Here is a 19,454-nt window from a genome sequence, read left to right as displayed (position 1 = left end):
TGGAGCCTTTTTGTCTGAGATGGGTGGGAAGACGGGGAGATAACATCAGGACAGAATACAGATTACAGTTTGCCACCTTTTGCCACTTCCTAAACATAAAATAGCCCCTTACTTACAATTTCACCAATTGGAAAGCAAAAAGTACAGGATATTGGGAATTTGAATAAATAAAAATTTAATTAAAAAAAAAACGGCTGTATAATCCATAAATTATTACCTTTTTTTTAAACGTGGACGAGGGCCAAAGACGGCTGTATTTTTTTTTTTTTTTACCGGCAGATCTCAGATGTAGACATTTGTCTTTTTTGCTTTTAAGGATGCGTCGGAATAAACCAAGCGTTTGTTTTCTGTAATAAACAGTAAAAGGGTCTGCGAAAAAGCAATAAAGAATAAAGAGGGGAAAACAAAGCGACGGCATTTTCCATTTGTTACCATAGATCCCCCGTGAGTATAGAAAGACTTTCGCGATTGCTATTTATATCACTGAAAATTACAATCTAATTATAGGCTGGAGGTAGGACAATAATTTGTGAGATAGGACATGGTGGTGGGAGCTGCATTCTTCCTCATAAACATGTCAGCAGACAAACGGCACTTATTTCTCCTTAAAGGGACAGAGTCCCCGGCAGCCTCCTGGAAAGAAAAGAATGCATGTTAAAGCATTTTATAAGTACTTTATTCCAAAAAGGAAGACTTAACGTAAGTAGAAGCTGCAGCTCGAGACCTGCAGCAGTACGCCTCATCTACGGGCCGTCATGTTGGTCGCTCCACTGATTGGCTGTCTGAAGCAGCCAATCAGTGGAAGGAAAATGGTCCTATTGAAATCAATGGGAGCACGTTCCATGCATGAGAGGTTTTGTTAGACCCCCCCCCCATGCATGCATCGCGTGCCAGTAGATAAGTTCGGCTGAACGTAACAATATGTGAGCATCCCATTGGTGCTTTTCTCACTGCTAGATCACAGCTGACAACACAGGCGACACGGTTCAGATCACCTTTACCTGTTGTCATCGTTTTCCCCAAGGACCAGCCTGGAGACATAAATGAGTCCCGTCACTTTAAGGCCAGCGGCCGATGAATGACTTCAGTGCAGCTTCCTGGTGAATACACGTTGCAAGGGCTAGACCTGTTGTGCGAGCGGCAGTACAGATAAGTGACTGGCTGCCACCATTAGAGAGTCTCTACAATAAAATCTTTATTAATGATTAATATTTGAAGGGTCTCAGGGTCCGGACGTTTGGGAATTTCTCAGCCATGACCGTCACTCACCAAACTCATTCAATTTATTTGATGTCATATTATTAAAAAAAAATAAACCCCACTCATCTTGCTTCTGAAGGTATTTGGTGAACTACCCGCGATGTTGATTAAGCTCCGAGTTATTTCTAGAGAGATCGCCCTTAGAGTTCCTTCGCTTGGGTTTTTCTTTTCTTTTAAGGTAAGAAGGTTGAGTTAATACCGCACTTCAAAAACAAACTACAAAGCCAAGGCAGAGAACCAGTCTGCGGTGGCAAGCATTTGATCTGCTGTCTCAAATATCAAGGGTCAAAATTGGGTTACATGTAATTTTTTTTCTCTTTAGCAAGTCTCATGCGCAGGTATCTTTTATTTTTTTTTCCCCCTCCTTCCTCATCCTGAACGGCGTCCATATTATGTATCAAATGGAGTTTCAGATAGCGGCGGGGTATCATTAACCCCTTCCCGCCTCGCCTCTACGTTGCCTCCAGAATCCCTCGGAGAAGCAACCGAATAGGTTATCCGGTTTTAAAGTGCAAACTATAATTCCACTGTAACATTTAGAGTTCCCCAGAAACATGGATATTAATAAGAATTTATGACCGCAATTTTAGTACCCTCTGAAAATTCTGTTTTATTGCATCTACGCCGTGAAATTTACTTCCTGCTGACTTAAATCTTTGTTGATAGAGCTGTTTTTTTTTTTCTTTTATTATTTTGTGGTGACCTTTTCCGATTATTTTATTCTGATGAATGGAAAGAGTTAAGAGCGTCTACGATACGGGTGTCATCCTGCTTCACCTTTTCCTGGATGTTACTATAAGAGAATAGTTGTAATTTGTGGGCTGTGTCCAGTAAGAGTCATGCTTTGGCTTCACAAGACATGGGAGGAACATCTGCCCGGAAGAGGACAACATAGCCTCAACGGGAGCTGGGCTTTTTGGTGATGGCCCATTGGGGTTATAGGGGCAGGGTTACCCCCCGGCTGTTAAGGGATGGGGAGTGGGGGTAGGTGGTAGTGGAAGGGGACCTGGGAGGGGAGTAGGGAACCAAATCATATAACAGGGCGCCTAATGCCTTCTCCTGATTATGTCGCTACCCCAAAATTCCATAGTGCTCCATATCCCCCAGTATTTCAAAGTGATTGTCGTTCAAGGAGCGATCGAGGCTTTGGCATACTTCCCAAGTGTCCGTCTTTTGGACCCAAATCATTCTTTCCTCTCCCGAAGTCCCTCTTTTCTCGGAGCTCGGAATGTTTGCTGGGTACGAGGGTTCTACATCCATAAAGTCCCAATAATGTGTATAGAAACAATGGAAGACATGTAGAATTCTGTAAATAAATTAGTCTTATATATCAAAATTGGCTAACTGTGTTACATAAATGGCATCAGTAGGTCCGCAAAATCACATTTAAAAAAGTCTTTGTTCAGCCCTGGCCCCCACCTGCTTCTCTGACAGCACCCCACAAAGCAGACATGTCCCTCTTGTGCTTGGTGACCCAATGATCTCTCTTTATGTCATAGATTTTTATTTCACTGAGAGGGTGTTATACAGATGGAATAGCGTGCATGGGAGAGGCATATGGCTCCTGAATCTGAGACGAGAACGACGACTGATTAGAGTCTTTACGTCAGGAAATGGACAGACTAGATGGCCAAATGCTGTCACAGTCTATGTTTCTATGATGAAGCCATTTAGAAGAATATTGGGTTTTATTTACACCATTTAATGTATAAATCCATTTTTGCAGCTTATTGCCCCTTTTGGGACTGTAAAACCCTTATTCCCAACCAACAAAAAGCTCCCAGAAAAGAGGGGCATCAGGGGGGACTTGGGTCCCAGGGAGCAACCGTTCCACCCAAACAATAACACTATCATATATAACACTATCATAAATAACACAATCATATATAACACTATCATATATAACACTATCATATATAACACTATCAGAGCCGGCCTTAGGTGTTCTGGCGCCCTGTGCGGACTACTCGTCTGGCGCCCCCCCATCCCAAAAAAAGAAAGGAATCAAAACTTGTAACAAAACCCCAATCACTATATACTACGCCAAACATTGATGTGGTGTAGGCCTACCACTTCATTGTCTGGCTTAGTAGTAGGGATGCACCGAAACGAATTCTGGACTGAAACCAAAAGTGCAGCATTTACCTGGCCGAAACCGAATATGACCCCCCCCACACACCATAACACATAACAAAACAATTAAATAACAATATTTATGTATATATATATATATATACATATATATGATTAACAGCAATCACATTCTTATCATGCCCGCAGATTCCAGGATGTACTCGTAGACTACTTGGCATGATAGGAGTATGATTGCCCTATGTACCCTGTCTCACTCCATTCTCCCTATCTACCCCCTCCTAACTATCTACCCTCTCCCTCTTTGAAGTTCACTTACCTTTCAGAAGTCCTGCGGTGAGGGTGCAAGGCCTCTGCCTCCCAGCTCTGCCACTGTATGGAACAGTATAGAGTGATGGGAGTTATGATGTACTTTAGAGCATAATTATATAATGAAAAATACATTGGAAATGGTACAGCATAACACCCATCACTCTCACACCCTTACCAATCCACACACATACACCAATCCACACGCATACCAATCCACACATATACCAATCCACACACACATACCAATCCACACACATACCAATCCACACACACACCAATCCACACACACACACATACACCAATCCACACACATACACCAATCCACACATATACACCAATCCACACATATACACCAATCCACTCCACACATATACACCAATCCACACACATACACCAATCCACACACATACACCAATCCACACATATATACCAATCCACTCCACACATATACACCAATCCACTCCACACATATACACCAATCCACACACATACACCAATCCACACATATACACCAATCCACACATATACACCAATCCACTCCACACATATACACCAATCCACTCCACACATATACACCAATCCACACACATACACCAATCCACACATATACACCAATCCACTCCACACATATACACCAATCCACACATATACACCAATCCACACATATACACCAATCCACTCCACACATATACACCAATCCACACATATACACCAATCCACACATATACCAATCCACACATATACACCAATCCACACATATATACCAATCCACACATATACACCAATCCACACGCATACCAATCCACACCCATACCAATCCACACACGTATACACCAATCCACACATATATACCAATCCACACGCATACCAATCCACACATATATACACCAATCCACACATATATACCAATCCACACATATATACCAATCCACACATATACACCAATCCACACATATACACCAAACCACACATATACACCAATCCACACATACACCAATCCACACATATACACCAAACCACACATATACCAAACCACACATATATACCAATCCACACATATACACCAATCCACACATATATACTAATCCACACATGTACACCAATCCACTCTCACTGTCACTCTATGCTTTCCTACCTTTCCTCTTTCAGTTTCTTTGCCTCCTCTTCGCTCTTCTTCTTAGTTCTTCTGTCTTCTCTTCTTCCGGGTCAGAGGGCACGGAGACCGGTGGGCGCAGCTTCAGTGCTGTGCGCCGGGATCTGACAGCAAACCCCGGCGCACAGCAGCTGTTGCCGCGGGGATCACAAGGGAGCGGTATCGGAGGTCTGTTAAAGACCTCCGATACTGCTCCCTTGCGAGCCTGCTCCTCCAGCGGCGGACATTACTGTCCGTCTCTGGAGGGGTGCTGGGTGCCCCCATACTGGCGGCAGCGGACCCCGCGGCGGCAGTGGCGTCGGACCGCGCTGCGGCGGCGGCGGCGGCGCCCCCCGGAGTGTGGCGCCCTGTGCGGTCGCACAGGTCGCACACCCCAAAGGCCGGCCCTGAACACTATCATATATATAACACTATCATATCATAAGTCGCGTAGTCACCATGCAGTTCTATTCTGTAATCCTATACCATGTGCAGGACGTACTATTGATTTCTAAACGTGATACATTAACACGATCTTTGTCCGAGCTCCCGGCCTTTGTGTGCCGTTCCCATTGTGTTCCTTGAGGATTGTTTGATGTACAAACCCTGTATTGTGTTATGGCTGCAATCGGCTTCATTAATAATTGGTTTCTCTTATTTAGGTCTTATATAGCGATCGACCGGTTACTGTTTTTGTAGTTAAAGTGATACATTATTATTTTTTTTTAAAAAAATACAAGAACTCTTATTACAGAAAATAAAAGCGGATGGAGGGGTTATTTTAAAGCTGCCCCCTGGCAAAGCCCAGTCGGCTTTTATATATATATATATATATATATATATATATATATATATACATGGAACTTACAAGGATTGGCCCCCTGGAGCCCCTCTCATTCAGTTATGTGGCTATGTTCCAGGGGGCGGAGTTAGCGGCACATATAGGTGGGGCTAGCCCTAGTTAGAATGAGCAGAACCCAGCCAAGGAGTAGGCGGGACCAACCGCTGCTCCGCCTACAGATTGAAGAAACTGATTCGGAGCCATGGAGAAGTAACACTTCACCCGGAGACTCCGCGACCCACCTGGCAAGTTCTTATTGCGATCTGGTATCTTTGTGCGGCGTCTTAAAGCAGATTGGTCATTTCTCCCAAATATTAGATCTCTTATTTCCGTGCGGCACGTACGGTTATGTAAAGGAGTTACAATGTATACATGTTATGTGCGTACGAGGAGAGCAGGTATCTTAACAGCCGATATTTTCGCGCTGTCTTTAGCGCTGACCGCTTCCTGATCTTCTAGCCCGGCAATGACCTTTGTTTCTCTTACTTTCAGCGAAGGATTGACAGGTTTTATTATATTTGTTGATCTAATTCAACACAGAGAGCAGTTGGCTATTATAAGAATGGAAGATAAATTATGCATTACTTTTCTTGTGCTGCCGAAGTCTAGATAGCATTTTATTTAACAGCCTCGTAGGGCAAAATAGTGTCTGTGTTATCATTTTTGTGGCCCACAAAGCTTACAAGATGAGTGGCATTCTAACTGTATACATACGACGTATTATCTCACTATATAATACAGAAGTGCTTGCACTATTCCTATCATGCACAGCCAGCCCGTACCTATGGAATTGTCTAGATGGGGCTAGCGACACGTTTCTGTTTAGTCTGTGGCCGGTACCAGAAAGGGTTAAATCCCAGATGCCTTTGCATTAGATCCATAATGTTGGTGTAGCGGTATCCATAGAACAACAGGAAACAAGCCATCCAAATACCAATAAGTATTGTTAAAATGATTAATTAAGAAGAGTAATTTAAATTGCCTCATGATTTAAGTCAGCAGTAAATCGAAGATGCGGAAAAGAAACAGCATTATCTGCCGGAGCGGCGGCCGCCGCCGTGAGAATTGCACTGAAGCCTAGAAGGCGACGCTGCTCCGCTCGCAAAGCGCCTTTCTGGGCATCTTTATGATGCCTTCAGTAGGATATAAACCGCTTAATGTATGACCTTGACACACGTGTGTTGAGTTCTGCTCATTTCCCTTTGACCCTCTGTAAATACGCACTAATTACATTTACTGCAAGTATTAGAGAGACGCTGCAGCCGTCATATCCACTCGATACCCAAAGCGTATGATCGCTGAGAGGTCCCTTTAAATTTCTGTTATGCCCCTTTTTGCAAATGCATGGGGGGGGGATTCTGCGGAGCACAAATGCCTAAAGTACGCTTTACGGGACCTCGATGTCAATCTAAATAGAAAATTATTATTAACCCCTTCACGACAAAGCCCGTACATGTATGGGCTCACAATGCATTGTCATTAAGGGGTTAATAAAGTAAATCCGCTCTGTATGGTGACATAGTAGTTTAGGTTGAAAAAAAGACCTATCAAATTCAACCCCTCTAAAAGAAGGCATTTTGATACTTAGGGGGGAAAAAAATCCTTCTTGACTCCAAAAGGCAATCAGATCTCTCCTTGAATCAAAAAGCTCTAAAAAAAAAGTATTATTTATTCTATTATTTATTTTAAATACCAATTTTATCTATAGAAATACCATTATTTATGATGATTATGGAGGGGACGCTCGTGGCTAGGCTGTCAGTAAAATACTTAACGACTCAAAATCAAGATTGGATGAGAGTGAGCTGGAGACTCGGGTGAGCAGCTCTTCACCCGGAGACTCTGCGTCAAACCCAGAGAGTTCCATCGCATGCCGACGACAACTGCCCCTGCCGCCCATGATAACGGGGTTGTTCTTATCTCTATTTCCTACGAAACGTAAATTGGAATTGGAACGTGCGGTAGTTTCAACCCTTCTTATATTAACCCAAAGTCACGTATTTGCGAAGGGTTAAACTCCTTGAGACCACGAGGTCCACACCAAGGAGAACCTCCAGCGGCGCCGTAAAACCTGTCCTCCGCCTGAGTTAGGGCGTCCTACGCGTACAGACACTCGCCCTTACACCGTAAAGCCTGGTTTATTGCGCCCATCCGTCTTCAAAGATGCTACCCCACGATGGGATTTGGCTTCCATTTGCCTACAGTAAATAGATTGTCAGACGTGTCAGAGGGAAATAAATATGGGGTTGGTTAAAAGGGAGCGGAGATAGCTCAAAGCATCATTGAGACGATTGATTTATCTGGCATGCAGTAATGACTGCAGATGTGGATCTGTTATTCTAGAGGAGCGCTGAATTTGATGAGCTGATAACGCCGGGGCCGGGGAGAGAGAGAGAAAGAGAGGGGCTGCTTTTAATTACTGATGAGGAATTTATTTGTGTTCTTCCTGATTTACTGGAGGTTTGTTTTCTTATTGACGGGTGACCTTGGAGCTCTTATTTTCTTTTTGATGAATAGAAAGGCGACTTTTTTTTTTTTTTTATTATCCCCTAAGATGGTTTATTCATGAAAAAAAAACAACACAACAAAACACAGAGGTCGTTTCTTGTGCCGGATCCGTCGCGTATGTCACATTTCATTGTTTGCTAAACAGGAATTGAGTTTGCCGTCTAATTCAGCGCTATGGGAATATTTGTCTTGAATTTTCACATTTAGAGTTTTTTTTTTTCCTAGCCAATTACGCCGGTTTACTTTTAAAAATAATCTATCGCAGTCACCTGTTTTTTTTTTTGCCCCCGATTTGCCTTTTTTATCGTTTGCGTGTGATTTGCCTGCGGTTTTTAAGGTGTCGGTAATACCGGGGCCAATATGGATAACATCCACCACTTTCTATATGACAGTATCGTGGCATACCTGCCAGCAGTCCCAGTTTTCGTGGGACAGTCCCCTTTTTCGGGGAGCTGCCCCACTGTCCCGCTTTTTTCTGGCAGTGGCGATCATGAGACAGTAGGGGGGGATCCTCTAATCTTTCCTGATGGGCCCTGGAAGCTGGATAATCAATGGAGGCCTTTGCTATGGCAACTGCACATTCATGCCACGACACTCGCCGGATGTGTGCCGCAAGGCAGCTCTTAGTGTGTACGGTGGATGGCCAGATCTCTGACTCCGCCCACTTCTACAGCCTATCCCACTCATTTAAAGGGCTAGCCCCGCCCCTCCCCACGACAGATCATATCAGGGATGCATGGTCATGGGGAGGCTGTATAAGTTATAGTATATATAAAAAAAAAGGTTTTATTATTATTATTATTTTCTTTTTTATACATAGCGCCAACATTTCCTGCAGCGTTTCTTACAGTCCCTACATTCAAAGGGTCTGAAAAAATTACATACATTAGATAACGAGAGCTTGGCTCGCAGGCTGACAATCTAGAGGTTAAAGTTACAGGACGATTTTATGTACAAGTGGCTTTTTTTTTGTAGGCACATATAATACTTACCCAGAAAGTGGGATTTTAGAGTATACGCTTGTATTTAAAAGACACTTATTGTGTAATCTGCGGGACAGTACGCTGCTACACATAAAGTCATTTTAATAAAATATTCGTATTTTTTATTTTCTGATCTGAATCCGCATTGCTGTTCGTAGCCAACGACACTTAATGCCGGTACAGCCTTTATTCTCCAATTCAATCAGCGGGAAAATTAACCGAAAAAAAAGGACACTCGCTGAGCTCGAGGCGCGATTAAAAATGTCTTTATAAGTCATATTCAGTGTTAAGTGCTTTTACCTCCATTGAGTTAGAATCAAATGATATTTTTTTTTTTCCATCTTTAAAATAAAGCCTCGCAGCTTCGCTAATAAAGTGGACATGTTGCCGGACAGGGGTCTCGCTAATAACCTTGGCGGTGTTTGTACAGAGGAACGCGTCGGTTCTCTTCTCTCTGTGGCTAAATATTCATTTCGTCGGCTTGCTGACTGCCATAAGAATACCACCCGTCAGGAGCTGGGGTGTGAAAGGGGCGAATGCATACGGGGCGATTCTGCAGAAACCCCCCCTATACATCTGAAAGGGACCGTGCAGCCATCATATGCATTGAATGTATTTTGGGCGATCGCTGGAGAATCAGCGGAATATCAGGGCCGGCGGGTTTTGCCACAAATCCCAGCGTTACTGGAGTCTCTGGGGGGGGGGGAAACCCCAACAACAAGCCACACATAATAATGATGCTAAAAGTTGTTCGGATGACAGTCTCACTTTAACAAATGAATCTTTGCCTTCCTTTTCCTCAATGCATTGATCCCCCCCCCCCGTATCGCAATGCGACGGCTTATCTCCTTACTTATGACTTTAATCTTTGCCGAGTAGCGGAACATACGGGTTTATTTACACAGCAACATTGCTAATGTAAAAAAAGTAGCATTTTAACCTTTCCAATGTCCTAGCGAGCGGCGCGGGAGCCCCTCCAGACTCCCGCCGCACCGCTCCAGTCTAATTACAGATCGCTGCTAATCCTCGGTGTTGGGGAGCGCTGTTTTACATCACCACATGTTCACCATCCAGGTTAATAATTTTAAAGTTCCGCTCGATTTATCCCCGTGCGAGCGCGGAGACCGCATCCGAAGAACCCGAGTCTCCACCAAAGCCTCGGCAGTTCAGGGTGTAATTATTAACAAGATAGTGTCCGTCGAGTGATATATTTCATCGGCAAGAGGTATGTTATATGCAATGGGTATTGAGATATGAAGGAGCTGTCTGATCCGGTCCCTTACTATATTGAGAAACTGCGCCAGGAACAGAATTCATTGTACCCGGGGCCCATAAATTTGCGCTATTTGTATCTCGTGAGTTTCAGCAGGATGAGCTTGACCTTGGAATACCTTTCCTTTACAAAGTAGACTTCATGCCGCTCACTTCTGTGTGTTCTCGGCATCTTATTGGCAATTTGTGAAGCGACGCCTGGGGTTTATCTGATTTTTTATTTATTTTTACATTTTTTTATTTTTTTTATTTCTTTCATTCAAATTTTAACTGCAAATTCTTCTTTTGTTTTTGGAAAATTTGTAAAAATATTTTCCTATTTAAATATGAATTTATTTCTGACATATATATATATATATATATATATATTTTATTTTTTTTAATTATTATTTATTTTTTATATTTTTTTTAACTTTTTTACAGTTTTTATATATTATTATTACAAGCAAAGAAGAAATACTAAGATTGCAGTCTTATTAATCATATGAATATGTTAGCGAGTATTAAAACCACGCATCGCAAATGATATTTCGTTGAATTTAAAATTAAATGTAAAAATTTAAGTGAGATAATCGCTAATTTCATTTGTACATTTTTTTTATAGAGGTTTATTTATTATACTAACTCGGCACTACAATGTAGGATTAGGAAAAAAAAAAAGGCACGTATCTGCTTTAAAAAAAAGAAACAAAGAATATGTTTTTGTGCATACTGGCACTTCAAGGGTTAAGGGCATATGCAGAGAAGATTAAAGGATGTTATGGGCCTGTACAGGTATTGATCAAGATCATAAACATACAAGTTCTAAGCGGAGAAGGGATCAGAAGAAAATGTTTTAAATCCCCGAGGAATAAATGTAGGGAATGTTAAGATTCGACTGAGAAGCATTATAAAAAGATTACGTTTGATTTAGATTTTATTAAGTCGATTAAATTTCATTAGATTACGGAAATACGCGCCGCATTAACTAACAGGCTGTTTGGGGCAGTTGAAAGATTTAGCTAAAACGATTACTGAGTTTATGAGACAGACGTTATGGTTTATTTATTTATTTTTACCAAAATTTTATTTAAAAAAAAAAAAAAAAAAAAAAAAAGGATTTCATATCTCCCGAGTGTCCCTATTTAAGTGGTGCAGTCGCGATGTTCAGGCACTGTCCGGATAAGCTGCCACTTCCCTCGTCAATCACTTTGACCAATGGAGATCACGGGCAGGTTGGGAAGATCAGGAGATCTCCCCTTGACCGACCCACAAGCTGTGAAATTGATTGATGACAATGTGGCCGCCTTGAGACTCGCTGAAGCTGTGTGCTGGGATATGACATCATATGACATCATATATCCCTGGGTTCTCCTTCATTGTATTTGAAGGTGGTAAAGCAACAGGTCCTGTCCTGGTCAAGGTATGAGGGTTGGAAGCAAAGACATAACGCTAGAGAGATTGATTGAGTGCATTCACTGGATCGTGAGCCACTTACATCTCTGTCGACTTGCGTGTCCCGTATGACCTGGGTTGGGACCTCTTAGTGTTGATCTCCAAATAATCCCATTGTAGTCGCAGGATTCAAAGGTTCAAGGGAGCCTGACGAGCTTTCCCGAGGAACTCTTGAGGCCATACATTTGTTATATTGTATCTAAGGAACTTTGCCGACAAACTCTATCAATCCGGTGGTGAAACTTCGACCTCTTGAAACTTTTTGTTGTTGATGTCCTACAAACTTGCGAGGGTTCTGGAATGTAGCGCAAAACTCTTGGATTATTGGTCGAAAAACAATTAATTTACAAAGTTCTTGGACCTAAGATACCCGAGACTCGGAAAGGGTCATGCTCCTCAAGTTAAATCTAGCCTGGTGTGCACTCAACAGGAGACCCAGATGACTTGGAGTCTGGTGAATGTCCTCCACCTCCCTCCTGCTTCTTATTGTCCATCACGCAAACGTTCTGCTCACCGCCGAGACAATTAGATCGCGCCGTAAACATTATGGAAGGAAGGATATTACATGACCTATTTTTATAAACCAGAATCGCCTGCGCAGGTGCTGAAATATCACTAACACAATAAATACGCTGCTTAAAGGAGACCCCTGTGGTTTGCATGAGTGATCTTTGCTATCGTATCACTATATTTAGAAGTTAATTCTCTTTTGGAGATAATGAGATGGATGTGTCTAAGATTTACCCCCGAAAAGCCAGGTATTTAGTAGCCTGACTGTCTTCGTTTACCGCGGTTATTAATTTATTTTAACTAAATTTTTAAATAAATTCTGTTATAAATCCATCAGGTTTTAATGGAAAGTTCCAGATTCCAGGAACAGGGAATTTACGTCGATCTCTTCTCCGCCCAAAGTTAATAGTCCAGATGATTATTCTAAATTCCCGATTATGGCATTTTTTTTTATTTAACCCTTCGAATGCCGCCATGTAGATACAAGTTGGTAACTCTGTACTATAACAACTCCTTTTGGTGCAAGGTATGAAAAAGTGGTTTTATCACCATAGCAACCAATAATTTAGATTCCACCATTCATGTTTTCAGGCTATGGTTAAGAATAAAGACAAGTTCGATAAAAGCACTTTTTTATTTTATTTAACGGCATTAAAGCTGTTTTCGGAATTATTCTGACCTCAGTGTTGTTTACATTCCCAGCTTCTGAGGAGTCATTTTTAAAACGCGCCTTATGCTGTAATCACGGAAAGTGTTGCGGAGTACGCATCAGGAAAAACACGGACTCAGTCAGGGAAATTGCTGTAATTAACCTCCGTGCTGGCGGCCTTACTGCATATTGTGTTTGCAAGACAATATCCAACGTGTGTTTTACATCAGATTCCAGAAATCATTCTCTTAAAGGCTTTTTAACTTTTAATGCACAAGAAAAAAATAATTTTCTCTTTGAGCTTAAACCCCAGCTCTGTATACAGTAATAACCCCCCAGCTTTGTATACAGTAATAACCCCCCCAGCTCTGTATACAGTAAAAAACCCCAGCGCTGTATACAGTAATATTATACCCCCCAGCGCTGTATACAGTAATATAACCCCCAGCGCTGTATACAGTAATTACCCCCCAGCACTGTATACAGTAATATAACCCCCAGCGCTGTATACAGTAAAAAAAAACCCAGCGCTGTATACAGTAAAATGCCCTAGCGCTGTATACAGTAATATAACAGTAATATAACCCCCAACGTATCGGCTGATGGGAAAATATTAATAACAAAAACCCACACGGGAAGAAGGCTGTTGTGTCGTGTACCCCGGGGACGCTCAGAGCAGAGGGGTCCCTGGTAATAGAGAGACGTTGTGGTGGAGAGATCGTTCTATCTCAGCGATGGGATCCCAGCGCGTTTTAAATCCCAGATTGCTCACTCCTGTCTCAGAGTTGCGTAGCCGACGCGCTTCGCCGTTGAATGAAATGTTGGATGGAACGCGGAACGCGAGTAACATAAATCTTGCATTCTATTTCCATCCGGCGGGTCCTAAGACGCGCACCGCGGTGGTTTTTTTTAGGACTCCATGCGGTAGGAGCATTCATCTTGAGGCAGACCCCCGTATCCGTAGAGCTCAGCCTCGCTGGGGCAGTCGAGAATAGACTTTTTTTTGGCTGTTGGATGTGGCGTGGGATTCAACGCCACAGCAGAAACTAATACATTCCCCGGCCGTTTGCAGGCAGGGCCCTTATGGCCAAGCTTTGAGAAGTTCCTGACCGACGCTGTGATTCGACTTTGCCCAAGGCTGCTGCAGCTCAGCTACCTTTTGGTTCCCACCAGTCAGAGAGGTGGTTGGGATCCCTCAAATCGAAGAACCCCCTCCAGCATGAAATAGCCATTAAAACTCATAACTTGAATGCTCTTTCTATTATCAGGCATGCGTAAGCCTTTTGCCAACATATTCAGACTTCTCTTTACTTGGTATTCCTACAGAATAGATGACACTTGATACAAAAGTGAATTGGGGTTGGATTTTGAGGCCCAGATTTGTAGACATTTTGGTCACCTTATACCAAAAATTACAATTTAAAGGTTTTAATTCTATTCTTTTTTATGTGCATTCCGGTTGGTTAATACAGAGGTATGAAGGACGTGACGGCTCTGATCACATGGGTAAAACCTTTAGTAATATTAGAAAGGTTGTTGGTTAGATACTTTTGTTTGGTTACGGTTTAGACAAGCAATCTATGGATGACTTACAGGGAGATTTGCAGAAAAGCGACTTGTACGGAACGCTTGGGTTTTAGCGACTAATTAATAGCGACTGCAGATTTAAAGGGTCATCAATTAAAACACCAATAGAAGTGTTCTGCTTGTGAGAAATTCAATTAAATAGCTTTTTTTTCCCCAATAACAATGTGGCTCACTATTAACCCTTGAAGGATAATAAAAATAATATTTATATCAATAATAATAATGTTATAATTATAAAAATATACTCTAGTGCTAACATAGTTTAATATATATATATACATAATAAATATACATATATTTTTTTAATATATTTTTTTGCAAAATAATTGACCCTACAAAATCTAAAATATTTCAAAATATGCTGAAAAAAAATAAAACGTAAAAAAACCCCCCAAAAAACAATATTGATTTTTTTTTTGTTCTCTGGTTATTTTTTGGTTATTATTTCAAGTTATAAACGGTCGATTTCTTTCTCTGCGTTTTCCCTTTAATTGTTTAATTTAATTAAGAAAACAAACAGGAGCCGGTGTCTACGCCCGAAATGAAATAGCAGCTCCTTATGATTAATATCGGAATCTAATCTAAAGTAGTTTGCGACGCGTTGCACAGGTGACATCTGTGCTTAAATATAATTTTCTCCCTCGGATCTGGCGTTGCCTGTTAATTACCGACTCTGTGTAGTTCAGCATTTAGTTAATAAATGTGTCAAGATTGTAGCGTGCCTTTTTTTTTTTCTTTTTGCAGAGTTTTGCATTTGCAATTAGTTTTAGATTTACAACACAGTGACAGACAGTGCTGTATAAATAGAGGTTAAACACACAATTTACATATTAATTTCATGATTCATTTATTCAATGATTTATGTGGATATAGATTGTATTTAATCTTTGTGCCGTGGTTGTTCCAGGCGTGGGGAACAGAATCACTACACTGGCTGAGACATAATGATGTCTGTATTGAACCGCAAGGTTCAGGCGTGGAAAATAAAATCTGGATTTGAGAACTGGCGATTCGCTGGTTTCTGGGTATTTTGAGGGCAGCTGAACGGGGACAATGACAATCGAACGCAGAAACATCGAGTTTGCCGGCAGATCAGAGCCATTCGGCCCCCCGTCTAGTCTGCCTGTTTGTCCTGCTGTAAAGACTCAAGCCGCAATCAGTCGTCGGTCTCGTCTTAGATTCAGGAGCCGTATCCCTATCTCATGCACTAAACCACCATTTGCCCCATCTATAATAAAACTTACCATAATGATACAGTATATGATGTGCGGACAGAGAACCGGCTCATCACACTCGCCCCGTCACTCATTCCCGATGCTCAATTTGATCCAGTGAGCTCCAATTATGGTCAAATAAAAAAAAAACAAAAAAAAACAAAACAACCTAATATACATCATGTAGAAAAAATAAGAAATAAATAAAATGAATAAAACTAAAAATTTTATTTTCCTTTAAATCAATCATTTTCCTGTGTATTATTCATTTATAGAACCTTTAAATATTCATTATTGCTAAAAAAAGTAATTCTACCCTTTTCCTGAAGGGATCTGTTGTATTTGCATCACATGGTAACGTATTGACATATTTATATTCTGTTTAGAGGGGTTAACGCTCTTGAACTAGCAGCTTTTTGTCCCCTTTCTGTAAATTAAATACTTGCGTCTATATCACAAATTATTTCCCGGGCTTTAGAAAAGATATTCCGAATCGTGTAGCTAGAAACGCGCCTCTCTCTCTCTCTCCAGACACAAAAGGAGAAAATTGTGCTTTAAAACCCCTTAAACCATAATGCGTTGAGTAGCTGACTATAGAGAGCAGGTGTCAAACAATATTTAAATGACATTCTCAGCAAAATAAATATTGAACTGCCCTGTCACTTTGCTGAGAGAGTAATCTGCTCTAAAAAAAAATCCCATTCATTGTAAACCGCCTCTGACATTTGTTCTTCAGGAATTATTTGCAGTTTATCTTGCGAGCCGGAGCCTTTTTATCAGCCCAGCAGTTGAACTGCAGAGCAGGAATAGAAAAAAAAAAAAAAAGAAAGAAAAAAAAATGGTAATTGAGTATTTTATCAAACGCTTCCAACAAAACGGACTTTGCAAGTCGTAAATGAAGATTAAAACCATTGTTGGCAGGGATGAACAAATTGGAATGATTTATTATCTTAAACATCAATGTGTCAGTACTCAGAAGTAAAATAGAGAGAATAAAAAAAAAAAAAGAATAAAATAAAATAAACACCAAAAAAAAATCCACCCTTAGCCGCATTGAAAAGCAAATACATTGTTTAATTATTTGTTTTTAGGGTAGCAAGACGGGGGGGGAGTATGTGTGATAAAAGCACAGCTGTGGTGGGACTTGGCGGGTAAAAAAGAGACAGTAATCCAAGTGTTGTGGCAGGGCAACGGACTTCCGGACGTCGACTTCGATACAAAGGATTTGGAAGCCAGGACTGTCCAGCGACCATATAAGCATGAACGACATTGTCAATCAACAATGTCAAGCAATAGCCGCATTACACGAGAAGCTCACATATAAAAGGCAACATTCCATCTCTAGTTTGGGAGATCCACCTTTCCAAGTACGGCCAACTGGAGCTCAAACCCCATCTCTAATTGGTTTTACCGTCAGCTGGAATGGTTTCAGTGTTCCAAGAGCTTCTGCCACTATTAGCAATTGTATATGTAGACATTCTTAGATATGTTGATTACTTACCCAAAAATTGACCAAATGACCCAATGACACGTCAGCTAAACGTTCTGTCTGCCCATAGATCACATCCCAACACACATAAATCTATAAAAAACACTAAACTTATGTAAATATAGTAATAAAAATAAAAATATATGGTTTTTAGCATGTCTCATAGGAGTATGTCATGACATAGGATGCTTAGTCATAAGAACGCGTCCAATCTTATTAGGATTTGTTCAGATGTCCCACAAGACAAAACAAACACCACCAGGAGGACCTCATTTTGACTGAGGAGAATAACTGATACCCCTAAGGCTTTGTCCACCCCTTTGGAACAGGAAGGCATAAGCATTTACCATATAACGCAGCCATCATGGTTTCCGTAGAGCCTTCTCCTTGTCTGCCTGGCTTTTCTAGGGCACTATGTGCAAATGTTGAAGGTGATAAATTCAGGCAGAACTCAAAACCAAAGTGTTCCGAACATTTTCACTAAAAATTGCCCCCGGGCAGACGTCTTTTTGGAGTAAATGTAATCTATGACCAAAGACTGTACATGAAATCATTGATGCAAGAGGGACATGATAGAGATGGATAACATCGCATTATACGCAGCACCCTTAGGAAATAAGATATCGAAATTAATGCGCATGAGAAACGAACATGGTTTGAGACATTGAATAGTGATCTCGAAGAAAAGAAATGAGAGCACGGCGCTCGGAAATGTTTAGAGGCGCTTGCTTCATCTGTACTCTTAACCATGTTTTAGAAACATAATGTCTTTGGAATCTTTTGATCGGTGACTTAATCCCAACGTTCCGCTAGAATACTGGACATTACTGGATAAATCAGGACAGGTGGTTTTTTGTGTGTAGTTTTTGGGTTAAAAACTTGACTTTAGTCTTGTTTGATGAGTTAATGAGATGACAAAAATACCTCGACCTTTAAAGGAACAATCATGGAAATGTTCTTTACGAAAATCATTTATTTCTTACTAAAATCTGTTTCCATACTTCTTACCCTGGATTTTGAGGGACAATCCTGTTTTTTGGCACTGTTTTGTGGCCCACCAATGGGGCTCATTGGCTGGTTGAGGAGGGTCTGTTGCAGCACAGACCTCGAGTGTAGTTGCCACGTGGCCCCTTAGCCACACTAGTGTCACAAGGTGACTATTCCGGTATGGTGGGAAGGTAGACTTCTAGGGCCAACCCTCAGCTCTTATCACACACCCCAGCACAAGTGTCTTGATTTGGGCACCTAAAATGTTGGGGGTATGAAACATTGTAGCGATCCAACTTCACATTACAAGAGGTCTTCATATATGGACCTCAGTACTGTATAGACTTAAAACAACTTGAGATCATTAGAGTAAAATGTTCTGTGTTTCATGTAGGATCCATCATACGGAAACGAGATAAAAGCTTCATAGACCATACAGCAGGCAGGAGGACAGCGATCGGAACACTATTTCATGAACAATTATTATTATTTTGGAAATTATGCAACTATGTTACAGTTTTTAACGTTGTAACAAGGAATACCAGATTACGGTGGTTAAAGTAGCAGGAAAATCACAGAATATATCATCACCGGGGGTTTTATTTAGCAAAGTGCATAGCAGATACAAGGATTGCGGTGTTTTATGGGCTTCCTACAGGGAACGTTATATTACTGCACCTTACAGGAGAAGTTTTCAAGGTCAGCATTCCTCAAACAGTTGTGAGAGTCCCAACAGAAAGATAAATATGTATTGACTAAGACTCTAACTCCAGTTCCGTTAGTTGATGAAGGTCAACTGCCCCTCAGAGGTGCTTTGAAACATTCAAATGTCTATAGGTTAGTTCGCTGATGAATTACGACGTCCTTCTTCAGGATGAGGGAAACTTCCTTGGAGGTTCTGGAGCGAGGCAAGATGTCTTCGTTGGATTCTCCGATTCCACACAAAGCCTTATAACAAATACCTTTTTTGATGTATTCATGGCAATGTATCCACGTGGATTTATACAGAGAACTCCGTAACATATTGTATACCAAGTTTTATCCATATTCTCGCTCTCTCTTTGATAATAACATCAAAATGCTCTTGAAAGCCCCTAATAAAAATGATATTGCGCTTATGAACATATTCTCAACATCGCAATATGTTGCTTACTGCCGAAGTAAATTTCCCCTTAATAGGAACGT

At 41.2% G+C, this 19,454-nt stretch overlaps 1 protein-coding gene across 2 annotated transcripts in view; it reads left to right on the top strand.

Moving 5' to 3' along the window:
• The window catches only part of DACH2 (dachshund family transcription factor 2), a 207,602-nt gene that overhangs the window by 18,836 nt on the left and 169,312 nt on the right, over window positions 1-19,454 (top strand). The window lies entirely within an intron of this gene.

The sequence above is a fragment of the Spea bombifrons genome, chromosome 8 (genome assembly GCF_027358695.1).
Source record: "Spea bombifrons isolate aSpeBom1 chromosome 8, aSpeBom1.2.pri, whole genome shotgun sequence".
Classification (NCBI taxonomy): Eukaryota; Metazoa; Chordata; class Amphibia; order Anura; family Pelobatidae; genus Spea; species Spea bombifrons.
This window is presented reverse-complemented; position numbering and strand designations above follow the sequence as displayed.